This window comes from Equus caballus, chromosome 5, assembly GCF_041296265.1.
Source record: "Equus caballus isolate H_3958 breed thoroughbred chromosome 5, TB-T2T, whole genome shotgun sequence".
In the NCBI taxonomy this organism is placed as follows: domain Eukaryota; kingdom Metazoa; phylum Chordata; class Mammalia; order Perissodactyla; family Equidae; genus Equus; species Equus caballus.
Window position 1 is genome coordinate 82,827,180 of NC_091688.1, and position 9,458 is coordinate 82,836,637.

The following is a 9,458-nucleotide window of genomic DNA, read 5'->3' on the forward strand; positions in this document are numbered from 1 at the left end:
TATGCATGGGGAAACTGAGGCACACGGTTTCAGTAACTTGTCAAGATCACATAGTTAGTAAATGTCAGAGTCAGGATATCAACCCAACATTCTTACTCTGAGCCCACATATTTATGTTTTATGAGGCAAATAGTAAGATTTAAAAGAAAGGAGAACAGGGGCTGGGTTAGGAGTTGTGATGATGAATCAAGAGTGTCTAGTCCTAAAGCAAAAGGAGCCAGTACCCCAAACCCAAAAAGAGAACTGAAAATAGAATAGCACAACTTGTCACATTCTAAGATAGAGGCTTTATCATACGTGCCCAGATTCTGCCCTCTTAGGCTGCCTCGCACACCCTCCTTCCAGCCCTCAAGTAAATTACAGGATAACTGTACATTCATGGAATTAATATATTTTTCAAGATACAGCATGGAGCTGTTACACTGGCAACCCCAGCAGGACCGTGATTACCTGGAGTGGGTGGGCCTGGGTATTATCAAATACATCCTGGGCAGTCTTGTCCTGGTTGCCTCGCTGACCTTGCTTCCTATGCCCTCTGCCTCTCCCTAAACTCCAGCTTGGGGGCTTCAAGCAAACCAAGAGTGCTCCCATCCCATAGACACGGTGCTCAGGAAAGTGGTTTTGGCTGAGGGATTGACTGAGTTAGTGAAGATTATCATTTTAACGACCTATCACAACCCCTAAACAGGAACTTGTCCAAGCCCTTTGAAATGTTGGAGAAACCTGGGGACTCAGATCCTCTCCAGTGTCTGGGGAGTATCTAGGTTATTTTGAGGAGATGCCATTGCTCCCTCAGTAAATCAGGAAGCTCATGGTTGTGAGGTTAGAAGAGAGATCCTTCCCCTTTGCCAGAGGAGTTAGGAAAAGCTCCCTTCAAGCACTGGGCACATGCAGCCCCATGAAAATAGACGAATATTTATAACAGTCCCCATCTACTTGTTCCTGGGGGCACAGAAAGGAGTGATGCTTCGTGGAGCCTGAAAAAGGATCTTCTTGGAATTGGTGACAAATGTATGCCCTTGGCTGGTTTTCCATCTATCTCCCTTGCTGAGTGTGTAATACTCTTCCTAAAGAGAGAAGTGGGAGCTGCCGTGGTGTCTCAGAGCCATCCCTGTCCATAACTAGTCTGCCTCTTACAAGGACCACTGTCTCCATCACCTCAACCTCAGGTAGACATCCTGGACAGACACTGGCCAGTCACAAATCAGAAAGGACTGTGCTAAGTGGGTCCAAATCGAATCCTGCTCATGGAAACAGGCTCACACAGGGCACTCAAAATTATTGGGTTTCCTTGTCTACTACAGAAGGAGGGGCTTTGAAAAAATCTAGCTGTTATCCAACATACCTAACTTATGATTTCACCAATATTACTGTTATAATGATACCACTTTTTTTTTTTTAATTTTCTCAATGAGTTGATTGAAGATACATAAAGAAAATAGTAGACTAGGTAGATGAACATGGCAACAATCCTGAAGTTGGTGTGTGCATGCATGAGGTTAGGAAATCATGTGTATGGGAGCTCATATAATTATCCAATTCACTTTAAATATTAAATACAAATTAGTAATATGGATTTAGTATAACTTAAGAATTCACTTATTGCTGAACATTTATAGGTATTTCAGTTTCCAGTTGGGGATTTCATAATGTGACAGAAAGTGTACTCCTATACCTTCACTAGCCCCAGAAATTTTAACATTTAAAAATTAGTTTTGTACCTTTGGTTATTATTTTTGGTGGTGCTCATTATCTTATTACTTCTTCTTTTATCATTAGTCATTACTTTCACTAATTTTTACATTTACACTCTACTTCTTTTTGTAGCTTCTCAAGGTGATTGCTAGCTAAATTATATTTATTTATTTTTTTTGTTGTTTAGGAATAAATGCTAAAACAAGTGCATTGAATACCATTTTTCCCATGTCCCACAAGTTTTACTAAATCATGTTCCAGTCTAGACAATCCATTTTGTTCCATTGATGTATTTGACATTTATTACCTCATGCTTGGAATTTTAATTTTGATTTTTATTTCCTCTGTAATTGTACACTAGATTGGGGATATTTGTAAAATTTAATACTGAGCCTGTTTTGCTTAAATCCTCCCAGTGTCTTTAAATATCATAGAGTAATTTCAGATTTGATTATGTTAATCTTTATTTAACTTTTTATAAGATCTCTATGTTAATATATGCAATATTGCAAAACTACTAAATATGTTTTTTCACAAATTAGTATGCATTGTTTCTGCATAAAACCTTATGTACAAAATGTTTATTAAACATCAAAGTTTTTGTTAAGTTTTTTCTTCAGATCATTAACCCCAAAAGCTAAGTAGTTGGTAAAATTTGTTTAGTAATTGATTCCAGTGGGTAACAGGTTCTATTACGTACTATTCACAGTTTAGGTGGGCATTTAGGATCTTAGGAGAACCTACCTGTTCTCTGTTAATAATTCCTCATCCTCCTCTCTTTCTGTCTCACACAGATATTTTGTTGGCTGTCATATGTCATGGTGGATTCACATTTGAATGAGTAACACTGTTTTCCAAGAGACATAAAGGGAACAAGTTTGTCCTTTTCCATGTTAAATTTATCATTGAAAGGAGAAGTTCCTTATGTTCCTCACAAGGAGAATGAATATGCCAAGGTAAGAAAATTAGATATTAATTTTATGTTCTTTTTTCCTTTTAACATCACATCCCAGATTTTCCTCTTCTCTGGGAATTTAGCTGAACAACATTGAATTCTCCAGGGAGAGTCAGACTTATGATTACCAGGGCGACAGAGAAGTGTCCTGTCATAGGACTTTTAAATCATGGTCAGTCACATGCTAAGAGAGTAATAGTCAGTTTCTTTCTTTATGAGAGGTGAATTGGATTATTTTTATAGAGGCAGGCATATGGTCTATAATTTGACTTTTTATTTCCTGGAAGGAATGATATCTGTAAATGTTTCATTTAAAAAAATGAAAAGAGCTTCTTTATGAATTGCAAGACTGAATTACTCACCCTTATATGATTTTCTGAAAGCAACGCTGAATTTCTGTTATTAGGAGGTATTCACAGAATGTAGGGTATAAAATAGCTTGGAATTCATCATGTGAGACTTAGTTTCTTCTCCTTCTCGTTTGGATCTCTGTCCACAGTGTGTGTGTCCTGTTCTAGATTCCTTGCACTAAGCATACATAGGTCAGGGTCCTGTCCTGCCTTCTAGAGGCAGGTCTGGAAAGCAGTCTCTCTTTCCCTGCTGCTAGTGTCCAATTTGTGTGAGGTTCTGATTCCCTCTGTACTGAGGCGGAAAAGTATCTGCTTTGCAGACTAGGTTTTGGGGATGGTGGAGGGAGTATGTTTCTGAGTTCTAGATTTGGAGAGAAGCATCAGAAATCCCAATTGTGGCTTCAGGTCCAGTCACATTTATTAGTCCAACTTCACCATCGATATAGCCGAAATTGATGGTCTGACTCCTACGTCTATTTCCAAGTCAATTCCACACTCTGAATCTAAAATGCCTGTTTTTCCTTGTTTTTGTCATTTTAAAGCCCAGTACATCAAATAGGGAGCAATTTGAAATCACGTTCTTGGACATTCTTGGGACATGACACCATCAAGGGGTTCTTTTTGGTCCTTTTTCTAGTGTCCTTTTTGCTTTAAACAGAAAGTTTGTCTGAAGAATTTTGGCCCAGGAGTGAGTACGTACAGATTCATCTATTCACGTGATCTCTATAACCCATTCTTCATGAATACAGGGAATCCTACAAGGATTAGGGAGAACTAATTTTTACTGAGTCCCCATGTGAGATACTCTGATTGTTACTTTACTTTAACTCATTTAGTTTTCATAATCACTCTTCAAGACCGGTACTATCATCCCCTGATTATAAATGGTGAAATAGACACCAGAGATGTTAGGTAAATTGTCCAAGTTCACAATGTCTGGAGAAGGGAGAGTGTAGGATTTGAACCTATATCTGTCTCTACATCCTGCTATGGGCGGCCGTGTTTTGCCTGGTTGGTTACACCTTGGGGTTTGAAAGTGGACATTCTTGGTGCTCTGCCCCAATCCCCTCATATCCCTTCTAGTCTTCCTGTATGCTCCTTCTCCCTGGGTCAGGGTGCTTTTGCTTCCAATGGCCCACACCAGCAACTCTTCTCTGAAGGATGGCTCACAGGCTACTGGAACCGCTTTGCCCATTTGTGCAGAGAGCTAGAGGGTGCTTCCATCCTCCCAGGTTGTCTTTAGCCAATGACTGATAGGTGCAGGGATATGAAATCTCTGTGCCTTTGCTTGTGTTGAGACAAGTCCCGAGGTGTAAGTTATACACTCGAGATCCCTGTGGGATCAGCCTGATGCCCCCTCTGTGGGACTTTGCCTGTAATCAACACCGCACTTGACTCCATTTTCCCTGTCCTGCTTCCCCTCCTCCCATACCTTTTCTCCGTGAGAACTTCGTAGTATACAAATCCTTGTCTCAGGGTCAGCTTGTGGTGAACTCAGCCTGAGATAGGGTGTCATATCTTAACTTCTCAAATAATATTTATTAAACACTTAATATATCCTAAGCACTATGTGGCATTCTTTAAACCTATTAACTCATTTAATCCACACAACAACCCTATGAGTAGACACCATTTCTGATTTTACAACTGAGAAAACTGAGCCTTGATAACTTGTTCAAAGTCACACACCAGTAGTGTCAGAAGCAAGCTGAAACCCTGGTCTGACTTCCAAGCCATATTCATAACCCCTATGCCGTACTCCTCAAGGACACATCATTTCCCCTGAGAAGGAAGCCAACTCATAGTAGGTCAAGCCCTCCATCTGTGGAAGAATTCTACAAACAACAGATGAAAATTCCAGTTCAAAAATCAAATTTTCACATATTGTACAATTTTCTTTTTGTAATAAAAATTTCTGTAATTTGGAAGAATGAGAAAGTTTGTCTGGGCATAACATATTATATAACATGCCATATAGTCTTTACAGTGGTCCTTTGAATATTTTATGGAGTATTTACTTTGTGTTAAACTCAGACGATAAAAAGGGCTGGCCCTTAAAAAAATCCCCTATTTAGTGAAGGAGACTGACCTATGATGAGTGCTGTAATAAACATATATATGGCAGTAAAGAGTAAGGAGCTAGAAATTCTGAGTCAGGTCTAGAGGTGGAGTTAGGAATCACATTTCAGCTGAGTCTCTAAAGAATGGATAGGATTTTAAGGTTTTACTTTATCTTAATTTAATTCAGCTATACTTTACTTTTATTTTATTTGTTTATTTATCTTATTTTATTATTTCATGAAGGAAGAGCACATACCAGCGTTATGTTTGAAATAGAGGCCAAAATCACAGAGGTAGAAAATGATCTTGACTTCTAGTTAAAATTCTGACACAAAGACCTAGATCCTGCTGCGCTTGCTCTGGTGGGCAGGATAGCAGCGCTCCTTTCTCTGATTGATTGGTAGAGTGGGCTGAGTCACTGTTGTCTTTAAATGACAGAGAACTTTTTCCAATTATAATATTCACTTCCAAACAGTGATTGTTTATATTCATAGTTTCGTTAAACACATGACTCTAAAATCGAGGTTTCAATTTTTCAAATGTTTCTAATCTGGAGATGAGAACTTGGAGATGTTAATGGCAGCCCTGGATAAAGGAGAGTGATTTCCAAACTGTGGATTAAATTTCTCCAGAGCACTCAAATTTGTTGAGATGGGCATTCAAATCCATATGCATACACGCATTCCTTTCCAAGTCACAGGTACTAGAGCTCTTATCCTGTGGGGCAGCAATGAGACAAAGTCGTTGAGAATATAAGGCTTTGGAGTTGTGCTGTGTGAGTTCAGACCCCAGCTTTGTCATTAAGTAGGTGAACACGGTTAAGCTACTGAACCTCTCTGTGCTTCAATTTTGTCATTAGTAGAGTGAGGACAATAATAAACTTGCCTCAAAGAATAGTCGTGTATTAAAAGAATTAAATATATGCATACATATGGGACACTAGAACACTGTGTGACACATGGTAAGTGCTCAGTAAATACCAGTTATTATCATGTATGTGAATTGCGAAAGCAGATCATTCACATTTTTTGACAATAATAATAATAATCTTTACTGGATTATTTCTGGAAAAGCTGGGGATCACTAGTCTACAGTAGATCATTGCTTATTGAAAGAAGCTTATCTCAGTGGATTACCTAGGTCCTTAGTTCTTCCTCTCACTCGCTTTCCTGCCAGCTTTTTTGTCCATACTTCATATATTGGTACCTCTAGCCTATATGTATTCATTACAAGTGTTTTCAGTTGTAAAACCGAATTATTTGTGGCCTAACCAAATATGGATTTATTTCCTTACAAGGCAGTCCAGGCATTAAGCAGCAGCTTAATGATGGCATCAAGGACACAGGATCTTTCTATATTTCTTCTCTACTAACCTTAGATTGGTGGCTTTTTACTCCTGATCATAAGCAGCTGCTACAGCTAGAGGCCCTGTATCCATGCTGTAAACAGAGGAATGCGGTGGCCCCAACAATCTTTGCTCTTTTATCAGGAGAGCAAAAGTTTTGCCAAGAGCCCCAGAGATTTCAATTTCCGCCTAATTTGCCAGACCTTCTGATTGTTGACCTCATGCATTCAAAGTGTAGACTTGGACCACCTGCATTGGCCATCTGGTAGCTTGTTAGAAATACTGTCTCAGACCTACTGAATCAGAATCTGCATTTTAACAAGATTCCCAGGGGATGCATATGCACATTAAAATTTGAGAAGGACTAGTGTTCATCATATTGACCATAGTTGACACATTTTGACTGTGTGTGTCTGATGTGGATGCAAATGCATTCTTATTAATCACCTCTCTGAAAAGGTACAATAGGCTTATGATGGCAGCCCTGGCACCCACATAATCCTTCATGCTTAACCTAGTTTCTTTGCTAGACATTTATGCCTTTGCATCTCCTTGGTAGTCGTGGCCTTGGTTCTTGGTACAAAGTCCACTTGTGCCATTAATGTTTTGTTATGGCTCTCTGAAATTTCTTGTATAACTGGCTCAGATGCTTCTCTTGTTCCTGGCTGATCCTTCTCACCTGGGGTAGGGATGGTTGGGAGCAGAGGTTCCTCTTTCAGTGAACTACTTGCCCAACTAATTGTTGGTTGGGCTGCTTGTTTTTCTTCCTTCTGCCTATATGTGCTTCAAATTAATCAAGTTCAAAGTTATTATTGAGGTTCTTATATAGTGAAATATGTTGCTTTGTGTATTTGGTTTTCCCTCTAGATAGAGTGCAAAAATTTAACTCTTTCCTGCACACAAGAGATATTTTTATTTAGGAGGTTGTCAAAAAACAGATCAATTTTAATTTTCTTTTAGGTAAAGAGTCTCTCACATGAGTCAATAAAAAATCTGTTCCATTCCTTTTTAAGAGAAAATTTGGGGAGGACAGTGATTAAAGGAAATATATCTGTAACTTCATAAAGTTATAATGACAATAGCATAATACAAAATGTTTTAAAATTTGCCCCTAGATTTTAAAAATGCAGTTGGTAAATAGTACGCTTCTTCATTAACATGCTATTGACTCTTGGATAGCGTTGCCTGGAAAGCTGGATAAATGGAATGAAGGTGTAAACAGAATAGGGTCAAAATGAACTATACAATTAAATAGAGAATGAATAAATAAATAAATAGTGAATTTTGCATAGTAACCACAAATCTCCAGTATGTCAGCACCTCCATATCACCATACATAAATGAAGAGAATATTATCCTGTGGGAAGTGTCCCTCATTCATATGATTTCAAAGACATTTTCTTTCAGTTTAGGATTCAGGAGTAGTATGAGATTTAGAGAGGATCTAGAGTGACCAGAAAGATACACGCTGGACAAAAAGCCCAGGAACTTCACAATGAGCTACGACTTCACATGCATTGGGATGGCCATTATCAAAAACACAGAAAATCACTATTGGTGAGGATGTGGAGAAATTGGAACCCTGTGCATTGCTGGTGGGAATGTAAAAGGGTGTAGCTGCTGTTGAAAGCAGTATAGTGGCTTCTGAAGAAAAACAAGCATAGAATTATCATGTGATCCAGCAATTCCTCTCCTGGGTGTATACCTCAAGGAACTGAAAGCGGGGACTTGAACAGTATATGTACACCCATGTTCTTAACAGCATGATTCACAACAGCCAAAAATGGAAGCAACCTAAGTGTCCACTAACGGAAGAATGGAGAAAGAAAATGTAGTGAATACATACAACAGAATGAGATTATTCAGCTTTGAAAAGGGAAGAAATTCTGACACATGCTACAACATGGATGAACCTTGAAACAATTATGCTAATTGAAATAAGCCAGTCACAAAAGGACAAATGCAGTATGAGTCCACTTACATGAGGTACCTAGAGTAGCCAAATTCATAGATTCAGGAAGTAAAATGGTGGTTCCATGGGCTGGGAGGAGGGGGGAATGGGAATTGTTGTTTAATGGGTATGGAGTTTCAGTTTAGGAAGAACAAAAAGTCCTGGATATGGCTGGCGGTGATAGTTGCACAACAATGTGAATGTGCTTAATCATGGGACTGAATTGTACACCTAAAAGTGGTTAAAATCATAAATTTGCAGTTATGTATATTTTATCAAAATTTTAAAAAATCAGGAACTTAAAAGGTTGAAGGTTTAACGTTTTTCTCTTATCTCAGATGTTTAAGTTAACAAGGTTAGCACTTACCACAGTGTTCTTTTCTTTATTACGTTGCTTGACTGAAGCTGGGGTTGCCAATAGGTCAAGGAGTATTTGTTGAGTCCCTGCTGACTATGAACTAGGCACTGTGGTAGGTCTGAGGGATACAAAAACAAATCAAATATAGTGCTTTGGTTTAATGAAGTCACAGATTAGCATGGGAGACAGACAAGGAGATCGATGATTGCGATTTAGTGCAGTGCAATATATGACAGAAATATATATGACACTGTGGTTAAGAGTGCAGGTTCTGGAACCAGAATGCCTGAATTTGAATGCCGGAATGATCACTTTTACTAGTTGTGTGATCTTAAACAAGTTGCTAAATCTATTTGTGCCTCAGTTTCCTCATCTGTAAAATGGGCATAAAATGGTTCCTACCTCACAGAGGATGGACCCAGCAGGGGCTGGGGGTCCTGTTGCTGGTGCTACCTGGAGGGCAACTAGTGATGAGATTTTGCTCTAATCCAGATAAGAGAGTATAATGCCAGACTAAGGTTGTGTCAGTGGGGACAGAGAAGAAGGATGTGAATTTGAGAGGTAATTACAGAATACGTTCTCTAGAACTTGGTGACTGAGGGTGAAGAAAGAGAGAAAATCAGATGACTCCCACTTTTCTTGCTTGGCTATCTGGGTGGAGAGTTGGGGCTCCCTACTCCCACTCACTCAAGGAAGAAAATAAGAAAGGGAGTGGGATGCAGAAACAAATTCAGTAATGCAGT